This window comes from Orcinus orca, chromosome 2 (genome assembly GCF_937001465.1).
Source record: "Orcinus orca chromosome 2, mOrcOrc1.1, whole genome shotgun sequence".
In the NCBI taxonomy this organism is placed as follows: domain Eukaryota; kingdom Metazoa; phylum Chordata; class Mammalia; order Artiodactyla; family Delphinidae; genus Orcinus; species Orcinus orca.
Window position 1 is genome coordinate 119,734,577 of NC_064560.1, and position 24,318 is coordinate 119,758,894.

Genomic DNA, 24,318 nt, shown 5'->3' on the forward strand with positions numbered 1-24,318 from the left:
GACAAGTTGGTCCTTGGATATCCTTATAATTTCCAGGGATTCTCAGACTACTTCTAAATCAGATAATCTACTTACTCCAGGGTGATGGTCCAAAGACACACTGAATTTTAGGGCAGTGGACTTCTAATCCTTTATTTCGGGACATTGCCTAGGTGGAGTTTCAAGGAATACTGATTCTGATCTCATTGCTTTATGAGCTAATCCCCTTATATTGTTCTAGACCGGAGCATGGATATTTCTTCCGAACCCCTATCTAGCCTAAGAATGGGATTCTCTATTTAAATACCAAAATTAAAGGCATATGCCAGGCTAAAGGGGATTAAGTTCCCTAAAGGAGTAAAATGGATCACTGATGCGGTCAGGGCTTACTGAACACAGGTTATCGTGCACTGTGCTATCTTCTAATCTTCTATCTCCTTTACTCCTGGCTAAGACTAGCAGTTTCCTCAAGAAGTATTTGATAGGCAACATTTCTCAGTAGGACCAAAAGTCCAGTATGAAAGCCCTAATATTCTAATATTGTCCATTTTTCCTGAGCATTCCATATGTTTACCATTCTTTCTCAAGTTTTCTTTTCTGCCCACTATATCGTACATTCCTTGAGGGCAGGGCCTTGGTGACTGCTATATCCCCAGCCTCAAGGAAAGAAGCAGATGTACATATGTGCTCAATAAACACTTGTGGATTGTGTGTCTGATTGCCAAGTTGCTGAACTTGGAAATCTCAAACTCTTTATTTCTTCAAAGATAACTCATACATCCTGAATAGATGGCGATGGTGATGATGATGATGAAGATAGCTATCATTTACTAAGTTAAAGTAGTTTACTAATTTTTTTCAGCATTAAAAAAGGAATAGCACCCAATGAGTTATGAATCTTGGTATCTACAACTTGTACAGTACACTCCTACAATGACTCTGAAGTTGACAGTGTGACTTGCTTTGCCCAAAAGGACATCAGCAAACATGATCCAAGAAGAGGCTTGATAAAGCACTTATGCACTGAGCCTTACCCTCTTGGAATACTGCTGCTGGTGAACAAGCCCAGGCTAATCTCCTTTAGGATGCAATACCATATGGAGGGAGACAGCACTTGGAGAGAGACCATCCCAGCCATTCTGGCCTTTCCAATTAACCCACCTAAGTCTCTAGACATGTGAGTGAGGCCATCCACGACCAGCCAGCCCCAGCCAACATGTCAACTGATGTAAATGCATGAATGAGCCCAGCCATTGCTCTATGGAGAGAAAAAAACTACCCAGGTGAGTCCAGCCCAAACTGCCAATCCACAGAATCATGAGCAAACAAACAAACTTTAATCCACTAAGTCTTGGAGTGACTTGCTATACAACAATAAGTAATTGATACAGTTACTATGAGACACTGAGATGATTAATGTATTGTCTTAGTTCACTCACAGGATAACTCTCTACCTTATTATTATCTCTACCTTATAGATAAGGAACCTGACATTTAGAGAGGTTAAATGACTTGCCTAAGCTGACATAGCTAGTAATGAGGGAGCACAGATGCAAACCCAGGTCGGCCTGATTATAGAGTCTAGTTCTTAACCTTTGCCCTGTATTGCTTTAGTGATGACCTTTGTCAATCTGGCCACATCTAAGGTCTATTTCCTCCTGCTTCCTTAAATAGACCTATCCTCCACTTGGCTCCTTGTGGGGCTTTTGCTTGCTTCAAGAAAAGATTATCAATCTTTGATACTTGAGATATTTTCATATGAAGAGAAAACTGAGATGAAGTGTTTGGGCAATTTATCTTACAAATGATCCCAGGATATTGCAGAGAGTACAAAGAGTTTAGACTTCTATTAATTTTGCAGTAGTTTTCTTTTATTGTTTTTAGTAGTTATAGAGTATTGTTAAATACCAGAAGCAAATAGGATATTGTAAAGTAAATGGAATTATGCCAATACAAGTGACAGATTTAGCAAAATATTAAATATTTCTGTCTTAATGCTTTCAATGAACCTAATATTCGTAACATAAATTGTGGTCTAAAAATCATGCAGTCTTCCAACACTTTTTTGCTATCAAAATCTTAGAGGATGTAAAGAAGCTGGGATTGTTCATCTTTCTGAAATGCATTGGAGGAGGTAAGTTGAAATTATATCAGCACAAGAATTTTCATTTTGAAAACCAGGAGGATGTTTCAAGGTCTATGTGGGGGCATTCCCTAGGCTTCCTTATCAGGAGGCAGACAAGTTTTTTCTAAGACTATTACTAATCTCCGAAATAAGAAACTTCATTACCTAAGAAACTTTAGCAAATAAGTACAGTATTTAATTTCAAATTACAGGATCTGTCAGAGACAAAACCAAAGCCATCATTCCTAAAACCTTGGAGGCGATAGAAATCTTTGTAAAAATATCTCTCAGCAGGGAGCTATAAATCAATAAAAACCATCCAGTGCTTGAAGGCTATTATTTGGGGATTTTCCCTAATGTGGGAAAGGCAAGGTTTCTGAAAGCCATTGGGAGAGCTATTGGCAATGATTATTAAGAAGAAATAATTATATATGTACTTATTTCCATCCAGTATATTATATTATAAGGCTGTAGGGAATGAGTTTTTCAGCCTTGGAAATGTGACATGAGTATTGTTAGATCTGTTTCAGTTTTATAATCTCAGAATATCTGGGGACATTAGAAGTTTAGCTAAACTAAAGCTTTTGTTTTTTCCATAGATCTCTGGCCATTTAGTTCCTCTTTAAACACTTCTGTTGTTTAGCACGGTTATCACGCTTGATAAGCCAGTCCATTTCATTTTTGGAGAGACATTTTGTTGCAAATCTACTCCACTGAATAAACTCAAACTTTCACTTATATCTGCTTTTCGAAGTGTTTTTCAGTAAGCCAATTTTTCTTCCGCAAGGGAGTCTTTTTATCATTTTAGACATCAGCCTCTGGATTTAAAGCATGAGAACATAATATTCCAGAAGCGGTCTCAACTGTGCTAATAGAAAATAGGCTAGGTTATGATTCTATAACCAACAATCCTGAAATCTCAGTGGCTCATTCCACATGGCCATTTTGGATTGGCTGGGAACTCCATGCTGTCACTGTCATCCTTGCTCTGGCACCCAGGCAGATAGGGCAGCCACTATGCACAGGTTGCTGGTCACAGTGGCAGAAGGAAATGAACACATGGTAAAACTCATACTAGATCTTCTGCCTGAGGCTTGCCCTCTTGGCATAAGTAAGGGACATACCTTATTTCTGCTTACATTTTTTTTTTTGCCAAAGCAAATCATATGACCAGGACTGAATTCAATAGGACAGAAAAATGCATTTCTTTCACTTGCCCAGAAAGAGACAGAAGAAGCGGGGAGAGGGGAGGGGAACATTTGTGAATTGCTCTATCACAGAATACAACTAATCTTAATAGGAATGTCAGAATATTGATGAACACAAAGATCATTTTTTAATTTTTTAAACCCAGTTAAAATTTTGGCTTAATATAGTTGCACTGTTGTGACACATTTGTTGGCATGAGTTAATGCACAAACATAAATTCCTAACAGGATACTAAACAATTGATTCCTTAAAACTTAAAAGATAGAATTTTATATTTATCATTGTTAATTTCATCTTGTTTATTTCAGCATACTGCTTATTTCCCTATTAGATATCCCTTCCAACTTGCCATCAGTATAACCAGCAAGTCTCTGATGCTTTCATTTAAATCAGAATAAAAATGTTGAAAAGGGCAGCTTTGATTATGGAAACTTGTGATCTGTCACTAGTAATGACAACCTTGGAACAGGCTGACATCAAATAATTAATCAATGTTCTCTTGGCACAATTGTTCAGCTGTTTGTGTATGCACATTAAATGAACATTGTCCAGCCCATATTTTCCATCTTAAAGAAAAGATGGTTGTTTCATTTTGATTAGCATATAATGGCACATGATAACACTTAACTTAGATGATTTAATATAAAGTGGGTTTGCTGCTTTTTTTCATCCCTTGGAATTTTTATTGGTATAACAACACATACCCATACATATTTCCAAAAACATGTAAGAAAAGTAACCTAATTAGATGTTCAGTAAAACATGTAGTTTGAATCTAGTAAGAAAGCACCACTCATAAGAAGGCAGATTTTTCAGGGAAAATATCTTAAGAAAAGCAAAGATTCCTGTGACCTTTGGCCAAGCCTTGTGAGAAATAGATCTGACATACTTTATCTTGCAGTTCGGGTGTCAGGGAATCAGTAGCACCTTGAAAATAACCACAACAGGATAAAGGATGGGAGGAAAAAATAAACACTGTTAACAAAATAGTTTCTAGGAAGGAAGTAAAATGAAGCACACTGAACCAGTCATGTGCAGAATAAATATAGAAAAGCACATTTCCAGAGACACACTAGGAAAAAACCCAACCCAAATATACTGAAAGGAATCCAAGGATAGAAATAATAGCTAAGTGGGCTGAGATATTATCTATTGTTCAGAGGGAAAATGCTCATATAGAAGGAGAAATGTTGAAAAGTAGAACTGAACAGTAAGAGTGGGAAGAAACCACTTTGACCAAAATATGTATATATAGTAGTAGATCAGGCTCTTCAAATTCTAGAGTGGTACGGGAAGGCTAACCATGCTTTTTAAGGAGTGATTTGGAGGAAGTTTTTTTTTTTTTTTTTTTTTTGCGGTACGCGGGCCTCTCACTGTTGTGGCCTCTCCCGTTGCGGAGCACAGTCTCCGGACGCGCAGGCGCAGTGGCCATGGCTCACGGGCCCAGCCGCTCCGCGGCATGTGGGATCCTCCCGGACCGGGGCACGAACCCGCGTCCCCTACATCTGCAGGCGGACTCTCAACCACTGCGCCACCAGGGAAGCCCCTGGAGGAAGTTTTGAAGTGTGTTAGAAAAGGAGTTACCAGTTTTTAACTACAGCTGCCATGAACAGACAATTAAAAAGTTTAAGAAACTGTTTATTGGACTAAGTTTTGCATTGTTTTTCTTCTTTTGGGTAAAGGTACAGATACTCTTTGAGCCACAAGTTAAAAAGATTGTGTAATTGTTTATGTAATATTTCAAATAGACATAGGCCTTCACACTCCTTTAGACCAGGGTCAGCAAACCTTTTCTGCAAAGAGCCAGACAGTAAATATTTAGGTTTTTGAGGCATATGGTCTCTGTTGCAGTTACCCAACTCATCATAGCACAAAAGCAGCCAGAGATAATACATAAATGAATGAGTGTGGCTGGGTTCCAATAATACTTTATTTAGAAAAGCAGGTGGGAAGCTGGATTTGGCCCAGGGACTGTAGTGTACCAATCCTGCTCTAGACAAGTTACTTCCAGATGGTGAAATAACTGATACCTGCCTTCTGTTCATCCAAAATAAATAGTCCTTACTGTCAATCCTGCTGACTTTATAATGTTGATTTGTCCTCAATGGAACAGGTGAGCTGAGCACTTTCAGAGAGTAAAATACCTTTTCTGAGATAGGTGGTCTGTTTTCTAGAGAGGGCTTCAATGTTCTAGACATGTGAATTAACACTTTACCTATTGGAAGTTTAAAAACTCTACCTTGTTTGTACTTCAATAAAAACTACTATAATTAGAGTTCCTAGGCTCTATGCTTACTGGAGTTTAACTCAGGGAAACACAAGTCTCAAAATCATTTCAACTTGACATTTGGGTAATAGGGCGTAGTAATCTAGAGACTCCCATTAATCCAGTGGCACCAAAAGGACCTCAGGGCGCGGTTTCTTTCCTCAGTGAGTTTACAGAACTACCTAGGTAAAGTTACCTTTTGGTTTCTTGGAATAGTTTTGGGGTAGAATTTTGAGATAAACAGAACCAAATGTGATTGAGTTATTGTTCGTCCTTTTACTAAGTGTCAGGGGCTAAAAATGTCACTATCTTGGCAGCTAAACTCATTATTCCTTCCTTTGGATTATAGTATGCCAGGATTGACCAGTAGGAACAACCGTTCAATCTTTTCAAGTTTTGTCTTTATCTCTTGAAAAATCCTTGCTCATCAAGCTATTCAAAAGTAATGCTTCTGGGGACTTCCCTGATGGTCCAGTGGTAAAGAATCTGCCTTCCAATGCAGGGGACACGGGTTCGATCCCTCGTCGGGGAACTAAGATCCCACATTCCACAGGGCAACTAAGCCCACGTGCCACAACTACTGAGCCTGCACGCCTCAACTAGAGAGGCTGCGTGCCACAAACTACAGAGCCCATGCACTCTGGATCCCACGAGCCACAACTAGAGAAAGAAAATCTGCACGCCACAACTAGAGAGAAGCCCAAGGGCCACAACGAAGAGCCCGCGTCGCAATGAAAGATCCCACATGCCTCAATGAAGATCCTACAGCGAAGACCCAAGGCAGCCAAAAATAGTAAGAAAATAAATAAATTAAATAAATATATAAAAAAAATAAAAGCTGTATAAAAAACGTAATGCTTTTGTTTACATGACACTTGATAAAGTAGATTTGTCCCTACTAGCGCCCCTCTTTTTCCTTTTTCTGGAAAGGTCTTTTTATTCTTTTGGCTACCTTAAAAAAAAAAAAACCCCCAAAACAGCAAAAACAAAACAATGACAAAAAGAAACAAAACAAACAAACAAAAAAACCCAGGCTCTGGGTGAAAGAGTGGTTAGAAAACACAATCTGTGTCTTCTTTGTCTTTGAATCCTACAGTGCCTTGCACAAAATAGATGTTTAGTGAATGTTTCTTAGAAGCCTCCTAGAAGCGTTATGTCTTCAACTTCATGAGATATCCATTTGTATGGGAATGATTAATCACTAAGCATTCAGCAGCATACTCATAATTCTATATTTATTTCCCAATGGAATTCCGATACCATAACCAGCCTAGATGGTTCTCACTGCATTTGATACATTGCATTTGATATATACTGGTATAAGAGGAACTCTTTTTCTTTTCTTAAGTTTGTTCTAGATATTGGCCTCCTAAAACTCCTTTTAATCCTTAAATAATAACATAATGTGTTCTTATGAAAATATACTTGGAGACCTTAACGATCCAAAAAGTAAACAAAGTCTTGCAAAATTTGAGAATCGAAGGAGGAAAAGGTCAAGGAATGGACCTTTGTAAATGTCTGAAATTTGATGAATAGAGAAATATCTAGAAATATCTCCATTTTCTTTCTTATGACTAATTTGATTAAATTTGACCAAATCCCTTACACTGTACTGTTGTGATAATTTGCATTTTGGTTTTTATGTTTTCAGAAGTGGCAAAGCTGAAGGTTACTCTGGTAGGCTTCTTCTATTCAGGAATGTTTTGTTTTAAAAAAACATAATATAGAAGAACAAATTTTACAAAATAGTAAATAATGGGATGGTTATTCACATAACAAGGGCATTCTTGCTTTGCAAAACAACTCCCTGCAGGGTTTCTGTAAAAATACTGTCCTTCTCTTGTGCCTCTCTGGTACTACACATTTGTTTATTGACAGTTTCTTGCTAAATGATGGAAGAGGAAGCTGGGTAGAGAAAATCTGGCTAAATTATTAAGAGACTGTCAATTGAAGATCAATCTAATAAGAGATGACTTTAAAGCAATAAGCAATTAAAAGGAAAATATTTATTTTCCATTTACCCTTCAGAAACACCATTATGGTATAAATAAAGACATGGTATTACTCTGCTTCCACACCAGACTTCATGGCCCCTTAGTTTGTCAGTGCTAGTTTGGGTGCTGGTTTTGAGTGAAAGTGAAATAATAAATACCTTACATGTTAGCACTAAAGGATTATCTACTGCTCACAACAAGAAGTGTTTGTTTTTAGACTAACATTATCTCTAAAAGGTGGAGAATAGATAAAATAAGATTTGCTATTCAAGTTGACTAGACCCTGTCTCCTAGAATTTCCTTTGACCACTAGAATTCTGTAGAAAGTTTCATATTTGAAAAAAATTTTGAAAAATTCCTTGCAAAGGATGATTTCATCTCATTATTGTCTTTTCTACTTAAAGATCTATTTTTAAGAAATTAGCATGAGTGAGATTAACTGAAGGAAAAAAAAAGGTAGTTAATTAACAGAAAAAGTACTATTTCTATCAACTAATATTTTCATTCTTTTTATATTACCCACGTTTGGTCTCCAGATGTATAGCTGTGATAAACCAATGGGTTTTGAAAGAGTAAATAATTTAAAGTGGGTTAAAAGGAAATATAACTCAAGACTAAAACACTTCAAAAAGAAAAATATAATATTCCCTAAGATAACTGCTTTCCTTTTTTCTTCTTCTAACTTATGGTAAATGGGTTTCTCTGCACGCAGTGATTTGCAGTGCATCTTTGTTTCTTGGCACCTGAGGTCATGCTTAGGTAAGATCTTGAGGAGGGAAGAGAAGGCAAAGGGAAGTATCAGCTAGCTATTAATTTGATGCCTTTTAGGGTAGACAAAATCTATAAATTCTAAAAGATCATTGCTATTTTAAAAGTGCCGGATTCACATAAGATAGAATCTTAGACCTAATGTCCTGCTGAAAATAGGCAAGGAGAAGAGCTAGAAATTATGAGCTCTTTATACAGGGAGGAATGTTTGGCAACTTATGGTTGATGTGGTAAAAATTCCAAGAGGAAGAGATAGCAGTAGTGAAATATGTGTTAAATGCCATCCCCTCCCATCTCCCCTATCTTGTATCTTCAGTTTCTTCCTCTATGTGGAATTCTTCCTTTTAATCTATAAACATATTCAGGCCTCTCCTACCTGCGAAATTACCCTCCCTTGATCCTGAATTCCAATTTAAGCTACTATCCTGTTTTTTTCTCTTTTCCTGTTGGCTAAGCTTCTGGAGAGACAAGTCTTTATTCAGTCTATACCATCTGACCTCTCCACCTCATTGCATCTATCTCTCATTCCTTAACCTGGGAATTTTTTCTGCAATTGCCAAATCTAGTGGGCCCTTTCAGTTGCCTCTCCTGTTAACATAGAGGCATGTGCTGCCTCATATTAAATCTATCCCACTGCCAGATTGATTAGTTATTTGCACGTTTCTTTCCACAGAATGTATGTCCTGGGAGGGCTAACACATTTAATCTGAAACCTTAAGATGATCCAAGTGCCTGACCCACATAGGTGCTTAAGAAATGTTTGTTAAATAAACAGATTTTCCCTATTGGACTGCAAATGATTTTCAGGAATGTGGGAGTAACAGGGCATTCATACAGACTTGTATTATTGTTGGTTTGTTTAAATGATGTGGCCTGTCTTCCCACATGGTTTGGGTTTGAGGGACTCATTTCCTGTTTCTTTTAAATGGTTTCTTGCTCTGAAACCCTCCTGCAAGTTCAGTCCCCTCTCTCGGAGGTCTCAGGCCTTCAGGAGGCCTCATGGTCAGGTCTGGCAGTGATGTACATTGCATTGTTTGCTTAGCCACCTGGGTGGTTCCCCTTTTGAGGGGGAGGAAGCAGCTACAAGAAAACCCTGGGGAACCCAAATGTGGCCTCCACATCCAGGCAACTGGGGCTGGCTCAGGAACTTCTAAAAGAGCAGTTGCTACACAGCTTTCCTAGCTAGCATTCTCATCAGATGTGTCCCTCGCTCTACTTATGTTTTTAAAATTATTATAAATCAATATAACCATAGTCTAAAATTCTGGAATATTAAAGGAAAAAATTGTTCCTCTTGTCTTCATACAGGGATACTTTTTTTTATTTTATAAATTTATTTATTTTATTATTTTATTTTATTTATTTATTGTTTCTGGCTGCGGTGGGTCTTTGTTGCTGCTTCGTTGCTTTTCTCTAGTTGCAGTGAGCGGGGGCTACTCTTTGTTGCAGTGTGCAGGCTTCTCATTGCCGTGGCTTCCCTTGTTGTGGAGCATGGGCTCTAGTCACGTGGGCTTCAGTAGTTGTGGACGTGGGTTCAGTAGTTGTGGCTTGAGGGAGCTAGAGTGCAGGCTCAGTAGTTGTGGTGCATGGGCTTAGTTGCTCCGCAGCATGTGGGATCTTCCTGGGCCAGGGCTCGAACCCGTGTCCCCTGCGTTGGCAGGCGGATTCTTAACCACTGCACCACCAGGGAAGCCCAACAGAGATACTTTTTATGTAGTCCTCAATAATCCTTTTCATAGTCATTAAAAAAATATGGTTGTAATCGGAGTGTTTCCTTTTTTTGCTTAATGTTGTGTAGCAACATTCTTCTCTGTTGCTACACAATCCTATATAAATCATTATTTTAAACCAGGCCACTTTATACATTACAATGAAGAATTTGGTCCCACTGTCATCCCTGAGGCTGGTGAGCCAGGGAATTCCCATGATGCCAATAATTAGGCAGTTTCCTACAGCAGCTCCTCCCTATGTTCTGTGTTTCTACAAGTAGAGGTAAAGGCTATCACATGGGTCAGATTGCTTTTCTGCAGCAAAATTCACACAATTTTACCTAGTTATTCCAGCCTCAAGAGAGAATTATATATGCAGATAGAATTTAATGTATCATAATATTCACTTTAGTGCTATTTTTAGTATTTATAACATTAAAAAATCAGTAACAATCTAAAATACCCAGCAGTAGAGGAATGGCCAAATAATACAATAATCTGAGATTGAATATATGCAGAAGTCAAAAAAGGGAGAAGTAGATGAACATTTCCATGTAGGTCAGTCAATCAGCAAGGCATGTGTTAAATTAACTCCAGATGAGGTTTGAATTGTTCAGAAAACAAAGGCAAGTTCATTTGAAATGACTTGGGAAATGTTGAGGAGAGGTTAAGAATCATTTCCACAAGACACAGCTGGGCCAATCTGATGTGTGTGAGAAAGAGAATACCCATGATGCTCCCTGTCACTACAGCATCTTTCCTAGATACTCTCTTAGTTTTGTGGTCAAAACTTGTGTTTGCTCTTATTCACATAGCATATTTTCTGCTCCCTCTCACGATGAACTCCAAGTTGGGTATGTCAAAGTAGAGCACTTTAAGTGTTTTTTTTTTTTTTCCCTTTTATTGGAGGGTGGAGCTCCTAAGAAGCAGAACACCTCTGCACCCTGGTGCAGCCAGAAGCTACTGTTGAATCGTATCAAAACATGACTCCTGAGATTACAGTGCCTTCTGCATTAAAGCAGCTCTTTAATGCAGAGACTCTCAGCCATAAAAATGAACGAAATAATGCCATTTGCAGTGACACGGATGGCCCTAGAGATTGTCATACTGAGTGAAGTCAGACAGAGAAAGACAAATATCATATGATATTGCTTATATGTGGAATCTAAAAAAATGGTACAAATGAACTTATTTATAAAATAGAAATAGAGTCCCAGATGTAGAAAACAAACTTACGGTTACCAAGGGGGAAAGCGGGGGGAGGGATAAATTGGGAGATTGGGATTGACATAAATACACTACTATATATAAAATAGATAACTAATAAGAACCTACTGTATAACACAGGGAACTCTATTCAATACTCTGTAGTGACCTATATAGGAAAAGAATCTAAAAAAGAGTGTATATATGTATATGTATAACTGATTCACTTTGCTGTACAGCAGGAACTAACCCAAAACTGTAAATCAACTATACTCCAATAAAAATTATTTTAAAAAATGCAGAGACTACCTATACATTTGGAAGTTGTAAAAAAGGACTAGTATTTGCTACCCTAAGGAAGAAGAATATTTGTTTATTGAGCGTGGTGAAGTCATTAGTGCTGGTCACCATGTATTTTCAGTCCCCCTCCTCCCCCATTCTAGGCACATGGTAGGACTGTACTTGTTGGCCTTATTGTAGTTGGGTTGTGAGATGGGAGGGAGTGTATTAGTTCTGGCTGATGAGTTATAAGGGAAAGCGATGCGTGTAACTCCCAGGCTGAGCATTTTATTACCAGAGTAATTACCTTCCAATGCTCTCTTGTCCCCTGTGCCATAACAACTGGCAAGGTTTGAGATGGCAGATACTTCATCAGTGAAGAGAAATGGAACAGAACTTCCAGCTAACTTGGAATGGACATATATAGAGAGTGAGTGAGAAATAAATCTATGTTGTTAGAATTAAGATTTTTTTAAACCTAGTCTACGGGGATTCATACAAATACTGGGTGTAGGATAAAGACTACAGTGAACAATTTACATGGAAAATCTCATTTAATCCTCATAACAACCAAATGAGGTAGCTGTTCTTATTTTCTTCAGTTTATAGATGAGGAAACTGAGGTTTATCGTGTTTAAATAAATTTCCCAAAGTGTCATCTCTTGGAAATAGCAGATCTGGACTCGAACCCAAGTTTTGTTTGACACGGCACACTGAGACACTGTCGTAAGCTTACAGAGCATTGCTTAAAAGATAAAATCACAAGGCCGCTCACAATAGGTAGTGACTATTAACTTACACTATTTTGCATTCTGAAAGGGGAGTTTCAGTGTTACATTAGTAAATCCTCAAAAGGGTCGTCTTTCTTTCCAAGTGGGACTGGATGAAGCAGCTTCTTCCTCCTATAGCCCTCAGGCCTGCCAGTGTGGCCTCTTTCAGAAGCACAAAGACCTATGTCTGGCTGGAGCTTCCCAGGCTTCCAACTCCAGATGTCTGTGCCCAGGGTGTGATCTTGTGTGTTTGTGCATAAAGTTTCAGTAAAGCCTAGTGTGCAAGAGATCAGGCCCAGGCATCAGGCTCCCCTGCTTGCCCACTTAACATTCTGTGATCTTGTTACAGTTAATCTCTCTCAGTCTTGATTTCTTTTTCTGTAAAATGAGAGTAAGACTAATAGTAAACCTCAGAGGTTACTGTGAGGATTAAATAAGGTAATGTATATCAAGTGCTTAGAATAGTGCCTGGGACGCCACAGCACACTCTCTCTTTCTGTGTGCTTACTGATTCATTTGTACCTTCACAAATAACCACAGCAAAGTAACCCTATCACCATTTGAAGATGCTGAAGGTTTTCTCCAGTGAGAGGAAAGGAGCCTTAAAGTGGTGAGTAACCAGTTTTTATTTTGTTGTGTTTTTTAACCACATCAAGGATGCAATATTTTACTTTAAGGAGGGAGGTCAGCAATGTTCAAAATGCAAGGAGTAAAAGAAACACAGGGAGCGTTCTTTCCGAAAATACTTGAAGATTCTCTTCTAATCCTCATTTCAAACCTGGGTTCTCACCTTTCCCCCACCAACCCAAGGAGAGGCCCCTTCTGACACAGAGGAAAAAAGAAGACACCAAATATATTTTTTTGAACAATAATTTTTCTTGGGAGTTTTTCTTGTTGAAAATTATTTTTAGTGTTATTTTGCAAGTTTGCTTGAGGGCAATTTTTACTAAGATGAACCAGCTTCCTTTTGAGGGTGGGCAAGTCATTTCCCCTCCCAGATCTTATCTGCTTCTTATCTGTGAAATGAATGGATTAGGGTTGATAAGTCTTCCTATATCTGGTGTTCTTTGATTCTGCCATTCCCTGTTTCATCTACATCATAGGAATGTGGATCTGGAGCCTGTTTTTGCTTTAGATTGTGGACTAGGAGTCAAGCCCTAGCTCCCCGCCCCCACCCCCCACCAGCTGCCTGGGAGTTAAGTGAGGCTGCAACCCTTTTATTTGACGTTAGAGCTCTCCGTGGCATTAACCTGTTGTTGGTCTAATATGTGGGGCAGAGGAAATGTGCTTGATGGCTGTAAACTGGGGCGGTGAACAAGTGCGTTCTCTTTTCTGTTTTTCTTTTTCCCAGGAGTGAGATGGGGGAGGAAAAACAGTGGTCTTTGTTGTGAAGCCACAGTCCCAAACTTCAACCTAGAGGAATGTTTAAGTTCTGAAAAAAGTTAACGTTGAAGGCTTGCAATTATGTACTTAGTCACAACAAGAGGGTAAGAACTTTCAAGGCACTGGATTGAAGAGACACAAAAGTCAGGAAGTGACCCTTTCGTCGGGATTTCAGAGGCCGCGGACGAGAAACAAAGTCCTCTCACAACTCGGAGAACTTTGGGCCGTACCATCCAGAGGGGCAGGGGTGGCAGAGCCGGGGAGAGGGCCGTGGAAACTGACATCTTGGTTCTCAACGAGCCGTGAGTAAACTCAGGATTTCCACCCTGAAAAGATTCAGTGTCCGCAGATCCCACGCCCTGAAATGAAAACGGGGTTCGGCGGATCCTCCTTGCGGAGCCTGCCGAAATAGAAGCCGGGGTGGCCCTGGCCAGAGCCGGCCTCCTGAATTGGGGTCTGTGCGCGCCCGCCCGGGCCGCGCGCCCGGGTCTCTGGATGGCCTGCCGGGGCCAGCCCATCTGCGGCCGCGCGGCCGGGAGGAAGCCGGCCCCGGGGATGAATGGGGCTTTGTTCGCCGGCAGCCGCGGCTGCCCTCGGCAGGCTCGGCCCGCACAACGGAGGCTGTATGCGAGCGGAATGGAAATGAGCCTGCGGGCCTCCCGAAGGAGCCCCGTCCCCTTCCCTTCGCTGAGCGGAGGAATGCTGGCAAGCCGGAAAGGAGCCCTCGCTGGGAACGCTTCTCTCGCGGCTCTGAAACCCCATTGAGAAGAGCCCTTTGATGCAATTAAAGCCCATTTCATTGCAGGCCTGGGAGGAGCGAAGGCCCGTCCAGCTTTTTTTCTGTCTCGAGCGTATTTGTGTGTGCACCTTTGTGGGGCGGGCGACTTAGAGAGCAGGCGGGAACTGGAGCCCCGTCTCTCGCAGACGTTCTGTAACATCGTAAAGGCGCACCCATAAACAGATTGGTTTTCACCGTGGGTGGAACCCAATTTGGACAAGATCCAGGCCGACCTGCAGGCCGGAGTTCCTGCTTTGAAAGGCTCTTTGGTACGACTCACAGCACCTGCCCTGCTGTAAAGGTTTAGGCGGACAAGAAATTGCGTTTGGAGGAGGAAGTTTTTCTGAGGTCATTTCTCCTGGTTTTCCATTTTCTGAGGTGGAGTGGGCTATGTCGCAGGTCCAGAACTGATCACAGTAAAATGATGTAACCTGAAAACTTTGACCTTCTTGGATGCGACAGTTATTTGATACTAGGATTATTCTCTAAGATTTCCCTGCTTCCTCCATTGAGACAACTGTGTGGCCCCAGAAAACCCATATAGCCTCTCTGAGTTTAATATTTTTCATCTGTTAAAATGAACATAAAAAGGCCAGATAACTGATACCATAAAGCTCTGGGTGCTGGTGGAATTCTTTCTAAATTGGAGGTGAGCACCTTATCTCCTGGCACATGTGGAAGATGTATTGGACTGGAACTGCCGTAAACGTCGATGTAAAAATATCGTACAGTTCCTGTTTTGTTGCCTTTGTACCACTTATTACTAGGGTTAATAGTCTTATGTCTGTTTTCACTAGAATATATCTCCTTGAGGACAGGAACTGTCTTTTATTCTGGCATCCCCTGTCCCCAGAGCAGCCCCTGACCATCGTAAGTGGGCAACAAAGTGGTATATAAAGAATACTACCTTGTTGCCGTTTTCTGTCACTTAAAATGTAAACAAGAAATAGGAGGAGCTCAGTGGGTATCGGGGATTCTTGGCCAAGTAGAAGTTTGAAGGAAACGGCAGGAAAACATTCTGAGCTCAAAAACATGCTGCAAATGTTTTCTGAAATGACCCAAGGCAGAGTGGGGCACTGATGTGGAGGAGTCATTCTTTTTCCCTGAGTGGATAGCTAATACTGGCAAACTTGAATCACGTTTTATATTTGCAAAGGGGTGTACAGAGTTGATCATTCATTCTTTAAACATCCCATGGATATGGGACAGTAAGGCACAGTGGCTATGTGTGATGGCCATCATTGTTTCTTATGTATTGATCTAAATATGTCTCCATGGTTCTTGTTATGTTGGGCCTTCTTTAGACCTCTAACTTGAGTGTTTTCCTCTGAGGGCTTGAATACATGAATATTTTTCCCATTCAGTAAAAACCAGTACATTTTTGCATCCAAATGAGGAAGCTCATAAATGAGACAGTAGAGGACATCCTACTCCAAATACATCTCCAGGTATCTGCAGGAAATACCACTGAAGTAACACTGACATAAACAAATGGATGTTTCCCTCATCTCCCCAAACTTCCTTAACACACACACACACACCCCGATCAGGATAGTGAGAAATATAAAGTCCAGTTTACAGATGGAAACTCAGTGATTCCTTGTTTGTGTCAGGGTACAGTATGCCCAACATACTTTATTTCTTGTCATGAGGCCCTGCCTAGCTGTCATTCTGGGTTGCATTTTGTTTTGATGTGGATATCATCCCTGAGAGTTGAGACTCTTTTCAGACTGTTTCTTACTGTCTATTTAGCCAGGTGGGCACAACCCACATCAAATCCCACATATGAAATGATTCTCGGATAGAACAAAAGTTATATACAGTAACAGTAGCAATGTCCCTCACTTTACAGAACTCCTGAATTTTCTCCAAATTATTGAGTATTTCTGTTTCCTTCTGACTTACAGTATTTCTTTGAGAGCAGCTTTATCCTTATTTCAGATTGGGTCATTAATAGGGAGTGACTTGGATCAACCTACCTGACTCTACCAGATAATTAATAATCCAAATGGATCGTTGAAGGCCAGAATGGGAGGTTCTTATCTGATTACATTGATAGAGTCAATAATGCCATGTGAACAGTCATGTCTCATACATTTAGATGTATTTAGTTTTTAAAGGACTATACCTATTTATTTGGAAATCCTCAGGATTTGGTAATACCTTTTATTTTAAAAACCTAGAACTGCACATGCCTAGAAATAGTTGGTGAGATTGAAGTTTGCAGAGATAAGTACCTAAAGAGAAGAAAGCAAAAACTATCATTCCCTAGTGCAGATTAAGAAATTATTTCAGAGAGGTAAAAGTGGCTTGTCCATGGTCACAAACCGTGGAATTACAATTGCGTCGCTATTCTCTTGATTTGCAAGATAGTCATTACAGTCTCTGGTGTTTTAATGCTAGGAAAGCCTGCACTTTAGACAGTGACCAGATCCTGGATCCCAAAGGACATATGAAAGCTAGTTCATCTAATCTGTTAGATTGGAGTAGCTATATCACATACTGCCTTTCCATTTTTGAAAGATTTAATTAGCTCAACTTCCCTTTTTTTCTGTCTTGTTATTTGTCCAGCAGCCAGAAAAATGAAGAGAAGACCTCTCCTTTATTTACCACACGATCCATGGCGTTCTTAGCTAGTGCACTCTAGAAGTTAGGGTGGAGACTTTTATTTGTCCTGCTTTTTTGGCAATAAAAGGGGAGGGGATGCCTCATTCAGCCAGTCTTTGGCTCCTAAGAAACCAAAAAGCAATGCTATTCACTAGTCTCTAGGCTACTAAGTGCCAGAGTGGCCTGTGTTGACTCAAATTCGTGTCCTTGCAGCTAGGTGGGGCTCTCTAGAGCTGTTAGTCCTGTGAGGTTGCCAGGGCAACTTAAATCTTCTGAGCTTCGAAGGCTTCAAGAAGTACAAAGAGGAGACTACAGGGCACATTACAACTTACAGGCATGTGTTCAATAACATGTCATCTTTTGGTAATGGGGCTTTTATTTTTATTTTATTTTGTGGGATTGAAAGATCAGAAGCCGGAAATTAGCTGGGAAGGATAAAGAAAAGGAAAAATTAAAGGGGGGGGGGCACTATTTCTGTTCCTTATGTGGGCAATGGTTAAACAAGGAGAACATCTGGTCCTGGAGTGGGTCTCTGCAGCACTGCTTTTAGTTACCCCATCATTTGGTCTCATGCTAAATTAGTGACTGTGGGAGCAGCTCAGATCTCCATACTGACAGACCCAGAAAGCCCCACTTAGCCTGCCACATAGTCAGAGGGGAAACATGGAGCTTCCGGTTTCATATTTAAACCAGGGATTGACTCATAATTGTAGCTGTCAGGAGGGTGATGGAGACATTATGTAATCTGGTTCTTATGGCGATGTGTGTTTAAGGTTTCTGCTCTGTGAATTCCAGAGGAAATTTCAAGTCCATTGAGAGAGAGCTCGCTGGCTGCTCTGTGGTGTGCCCTGCAGGATAATGACAGTGCTATTAAAGGTTCCTCAGTCTGCCTGAATCCAAACATGAATGAATTTCCCCCTGAAAGGCTCTCCTGTTTTTCCACAGACTTTTAAATGTGGATGAGGTTAGGCAAAATTTGGTAAACTGCGAGGAGGCAGTATGTTGGCCCAGTAGGGAAATTTAATAATGACAAGCCGTTCTGGCCCACACGTATTTTTTTCTGGACCACACAGTTCCCCTATCATTTACAGCCTTAGAGATTCTGGAAGTGGACACCAGTTGCTCCTAGAAACAAAGCGCTGGGGCTGTGGATCATTTGTTCCTTTTAAATTCTGCTTGTTACTTGCCTCTTGGAGGCCTCTGAGCTAGTATAAATGTGCAGGGTGGCCAGGGAAGGCTTGAGACAGACCCAGTGTTTGCTGCCATGGGGTAAAAAAAGTCAGAGGAAGCTGTTTAATTTTAACCTTAAAGGAATGTGTTTTCAACAGTTTTGCTGGAGGGAGACTTCTGTTTTCATTTGATTGTTCTCTGAATTCAGTTAGTTGTACTTGCATGATAAGAAGGATTCATTAGATAGAGAATAGTATTCATATCAGGAGAATAATAGTAAAGACTAAATAAAAGCTTAAAAGGTGAATTGAGAAGGGGTTTGTTTGCTCGTGGGGAGTAATGGTGGTGAGGAGTGGAGAGGATGGAACCCTCTGTCACTCTCTGGTTGCTGGTCTGGCTGGTCCAGAGTTTCTCACCTCTGCTTTTTCACCTTTCCTTCCTCACTTGGAGAATTTTCCAGGCTACCAGTACTTGGGGTTCTTTGCCTGCCTCTTCATGCCGGTCAAAGACGACAATGGTAGTTATAAAGTAGTTTTAGCCAAAATTAATAACTAAATGTGTGAAAATGTGTATGTCATTATCATCATTTGTATTGTAACTGACTGTCGTAAACTATTTTTTCTAGAAAAATGAGCAATTTGGACAACTGGATATTTGCTCTTTGGTCTGTGGAATGTGTTATTGGGAATGGGTAATTTTTGCTTTTCATGAAGAAAGTTATTTTAATTAAAAATAATATAAAATACTATTATGTTAATATAACATGTTTAATAAAACATAAGAATATGTTTAATATACTTGTGTATTTGTATACACATAGAAATGTATATTTAAGACTTCCCTGGTGGTGCAGTGGTTACGAATCCACCTGCCAATGCAAGGGACATGGGTTCGAGCCCTGGTCCGCGAGGATCCCACATGCCACGGAGCAACTAAGCCCGTGCGCCACAACTACTGAGCCTGCACTCTAGAGTCCTCGAGCCACAACTACTGAGCCCGCATGCCTAAAGCCCATGCGCCACAACAATGAGAAGCCCACGCACCACAATGAAGAGTAGCCCCTGCTCGCTGCAACTAGAGAAAGCCCATGCGCAGCAACGAAGATCCAATGCAGCCAAAAATAAATAAATTAATTTTAAAAAATTTAAAAAGAAATGTATATTTAAAGGAACAATGAAAAGTTTCCCCCATTCTTTCAGTCTCAGACGGTGAAATCTTTATTAGGCAACAGTGACAGTGTAATGACTTGATTTCTTCTCTCCCATGAGAATGAAGTTTCATATGAGTATTATTCAGTCACCATAGCTTGGGACATTATCGTATGACTGCTGCATGATGCAGGGATGGGTAATTTCATGAGCTGTCTCGCCTAGGTTTGTTCATTTTCCTAGTCATTGAAATGAAAAGACTTGATGTGATTCCTGTTGAGCTACTTCCAGAGGCAACCGTCCTTGTAATGAATTCTCTCCATCAGAAAATTAGGTACTGATTTGTCTGTTTTTATTTTCCCTGTACTAGAACTTACAGATGGACTAGGGATTTCTCTTCCAATTAAGGGCCATCAGCTTATAGAAAACAATAATTGAAGACAACAAAGCAGTACTATCCTGGAGTTTGAGCAAGTTAAGCTGAGCATTGGATCTAGTCACCAACAGGACATTTTCCCTTCCTTGCCTCTTCTGAATTCTCTATCCAAACCTAGGCATTCATCATTGAGGATGTGGGACTAATCAGAAGGGATAATTGCCAAGTTAATACATTACCTTTGATTAAAAATAATTAATCATATCTATTTATTCCATGACACTTAATTCGGAGAGAAAATGGTTAAATGTAAATAAGTTGAGATTTGCTTTTCTTCAAACTTTGCAAACTAGAGTTAACCGAAGTGTTTCAAGTTTTCCCAAAACTCTTTGAGAACTTCAGTTGTCCACACCTAAATTTCAAATTCCTTATCTAGATTTTCAAGGCCCACTACCATCTGGCTCCAATTTACCCTTCTAACTTTATTTCCTACTACTCCCAACCCTCCCTTCTAACTGTGTTTCCCACTTATCCTCACATGCCCATGCTCCTGCTAATCTAAAGGACTCCATGTTTTCGAAGCTGCTTTCTTTAGACACTATCTTCAAGCCCCACAAAGGCTCCCTTTATTATCCCCAACCAGAAGAAACGATCTCTAACTGAACTCCCATAGCACTTGATCTACAGATTCTCTAATGGTATCTGAATGGTACATAGATTTATGCTCATGTCTCACCCATTTATTTCCTGTAAGTTCCTTGAGGGCAGAATCTATGTTTGATTCATGTTGTGCCCGCAGAGTGCCTTACACTCTGCTTACCCATGATAGAAATTCCACAGATGTCTGTAGAAGGAATGAATAATATCTAGCTACAACATTCAACATAGCTGAATTTCTCCTGAAGTCTGGACAAGAGAGAACTACAGTTTTGTTTTTGTTTTTTTTTGCAATATGTAGATGGGATTTTGACTCCTTTCACAGATGACACCATTGATTCTACCTAAATTGGATGGACTCAGTGCCTACCTCCCATCCTCAGAACGCAGCAGGACTCAGAATCTAGTGCTGGGACATGGCAAACCATGTCAGGTAATGGGGAATTGTTTGGTTCTCACTATTACTGGGATAGAGATGAGGTTAAGGAAGAAGTGGGTAAATTCATTTGCTAGACAAGGAGCAGGTCTGTGGCCAAGTGTTTAAAAATTTTTTAACAGAATTCCCACGAGATCTACTGTTGTTTATGGTCTTTTATCATCTTTCCTTTCCTTCTCGTCTCATTTGTCACCTCTGGCCAGTTACTTTTAATTGACTGGGGCTCTGGAATTATGGGTTAAGTCAGGAGACTTGGATTCCAGAGTTGCCTCTGCCACTGGCTGTGTGGTTTAGGAAAAGTCTATATAAGAATTAATTTGCTCATCTGTATAATGTAGGTGATAAACACCTACCTTTTCCATAGTGGTGTTCTGAGGATCCAGAGGAAAAGTTTACAAGAAACAATACTGAAAAGTACGGTGTTTTACATTTGTAAGGGATTATTATAAAAATTAATAATACTGGAGGCTTCCTTTGGGGATACCTATTAAATCACTATTCCCATTTGGACCACTGTTATTTAATATGTCTAATTAGGCAATGTAGAGGCATCTGGAATTTTGGCTGTGCCATTTGCTAGCTCTGTGACTCCAGGCAAGTTATGGACCCTCACCCAAATCTCATTTTTCTCAATTGAAAATGGGGATGAAGTATCTAGCTCAGGCTGTAGTGAGAATTATTAGTGTGGCAGCTTTGTCATATGTTAACGTGGCTAGGTTGAATTATGTTTCTGAGAAATCCCTTCTCTGAATGTGTCTGGTTAGGATGGGCCACAAAAAACATGTTTTCAATAGGTTTGGAGGTTGAAAGTGAAACAATGGTAGCTCACACTGGCAGGCACTGTTGCTATCTGTTGGCTTACTTCATTGGCACCAGGCAGCAGCCACCTTCCTGGGGATCCTCCATAAAGTTCTCTGCCTCTTGGGCCACATGTGTATTTAGTTCTGTGACAAAGGTCCCTGGCTTCTTCAGGCAGGATGTCTACATCATCAAGACTAGAGGCAGCTATCACTGACAAGGGTTCCAGTCTGTCCCTGCCCTTGTGGGTCCCAGATTGTACTTGCTTACCCTGACGTTCTATCTTACCTTCTTATTCTGATGACCTGCCCTGTGGACTTCAAGCTCCAGCCTCAGACAAAAGACTAACAGAGACTGTTTGACCGGCCCCCACCATTGTGTAAGGTGTAAGGCCAGCAGGTCCGGGGAAGGGCCCAGGGAGCCAGATGGAACCCCCGCCAAAGTGGCTGATGCAACCGACACCCGACATTGCCACACCATTCAGCCCCGGTCTTCCAGCTTCCCGAGGGGCGGAACCAACGGCTCTAAGGCTGATGCAACCGACACCTGACATTGCCACAACACCCGAGAGATTACCAAAAAAGGGCTGCTTCACACAGCAAGCACCTCCCCTGCGTCCGCCCCTATAAATTTTGTTCGCGCCCACACCCGGGCGCGACTTGTCTGGCCCCTTTCTCTTGGACCAGTGAACCTCACCCGGAAGCGTTCCCAAATAAAGCTTGTTTAAGCTCTCCTCCATTTTTGGTGCTGTTCCTTACATAAGGTTCCTATAATGTCCACTCCCTTCCACCACCAAAATTCACACACACACACACACACACCCTTCTAATGCTGTGGTCGTTATTACTAATATTGTCATCCAGATGTCAGAGACTAGGTAGGATTGTCCCAAAGGTCTCATCCATTCCCTATAGAAGCCCAAAGTTCTTTCTAGGATTTCTCCAAATTCTTGTGGAGTTCATATTTTCATGATCACTTCTGGCTCACCAAACCCTTCCCAATTTGTACAAAAGACTTATTTATTCATACAAAGCACTTGTAAGTATAATTGGCTTTACTACAGATTTTAGTGGCATGAGCAGGCCAAAGAAGGGTTCATGCTGCAACAAAACAGATAATTTCTAGTTAAATTTCACGCATCCCTATGTGTAAAATGTTTTTGCACCAATGTATCCTTAGAGAATGTGTCCAGTTCCCTCACCCTGTAAAGTCCCTAGCCTCACAACAGCTCCTTGGATCCTCCCTCCTTCCCATTTTTCTCCCAATCTCCCACTGTCTTGTTTTCAAATGCAGAGCAGCTTAACTAGCTCTCCTTTCTTCTTTGCTCAAATTATTGTAGACACATATCCATGCCCTTAGGATCTCACTTTCTATTCCCAAAGGCTACTTTTCCAAGAGGAAAGCTGTTGTAGTTGTTAAGAAAATAAAAATTTTATCTGGTTACAACCATAACAAGAGCAAGAGGCATATATTTAGCCCTTACTGTGATCCAGCCTCCAAGAGCTCTTTATACATCTTATCTCATCTGATTTCCACAACAATCCAGTGAGATGGTCTGCATTTAGTCTCATTTTTACAATGTTGAAATCAAGTTGTAGGAAGACCACTAGTAAAAAAAAGCAATTACAAAACCTAATATTTATTGAGTTCTTATATGTCAGGCACTGTTTTAGGCACTTGAGAAGTATATATTTATATCTATATCTATATATAATGCAATATATATATATTGCCTTAACTCCTTATAATTCTGCAAGTTAAGTATAATTTTCATTTTACAGATAAAGAAATTGAGACCCAGAAAACTTGGGAAATTTGCTCAAATTCACACATAAATAAAGAATGGAGTTGTGAATGGAAGCCGAGCTGTTGGAATCTAAGAATTCAGGATACTGTTTGAGAAGATAAGAAAGTGTTTCAGGCCTTCCCTGGTGGCGCAGTGGTTGAGAATCTGCCTGCTAATGCAGGGGACACGGGTTCGAACCCTGGTCTGGGAGGATTCCACATGCCGTGGAGCCACTAGGCCCGTGAGCCACAACTACTGAGCCTGCACATCTGGAGCCTGTGCTCCACAACGAGAGGCCGCGATAGTGAGAGGCCCGCGCACCATGATGAAGGGTGGCCCCCGCTTGCCACAACTAGAGAAATCTCTCACACAGAAACGAAGACCCAACACAGCAAAAATAAATTAATTAATTAATAAACTCCTACCCCCAGCATCTTCTTTAAAAAAAAAAAAGGGCTTCCCTGGTGGCGCAGTGGTTGAGAGTCCGCCTGCTGATGCAGGGGACACGGGCTCGTGCCCTAGTCTGGGAAGATCCCACATGCCGCAGAGCGGCTGGGCCCGTGAGCCATGGCTGCTGAGCCTGCACGTCTGGAGCCTGTGCTCTGCAACGGGAGAGGCCACAACAGTGAGAGGCCTGCATACAAAAAAAAAAAAAAAAAAAGTGTTTCAATGTTTTCTCATGCAGTCAGCCTCCTAACTCATCATCATGAGACCTTTCTTGGCTAACTTAATATTTCAACCCATCCTTCACATTTTATATCCTTCATCCCACTTTTGTTTTTTCTCTTTAGCACTGAATACTATCTAACATGTTATATGTTTTACTTACTTATCATTTTTATTTTTCTGTCTCCACCCCTGGAATGTAAGCCCT

At 40.6% G+C, this 24,318-nt stretch overlaps 1 long non-coding RNA gene across 1 annotated transcript; it reads left to right on the forward strand.

The window, feature by feature from the left end:
- Nucleotides 1-13,591: 13,591 nt before the first annotated feature.
- On the forward strand, nucleotides 13,592-23,846 carry LOC117202913 (uncharacterized). The gene is made up of 3 exons (XR_004485446.2): nucleotides 13,592-19,725; nucleotides 20,726-20,857; nucleotides 23,440-23,846. It is a non-coding gene; the product is annotated as an uncharacterized LOC117202913 (long non-coding RNA).
- The last annotated feature ends 472 nt before the right edge of the window (nucleotides 23,847-24,318 follow it).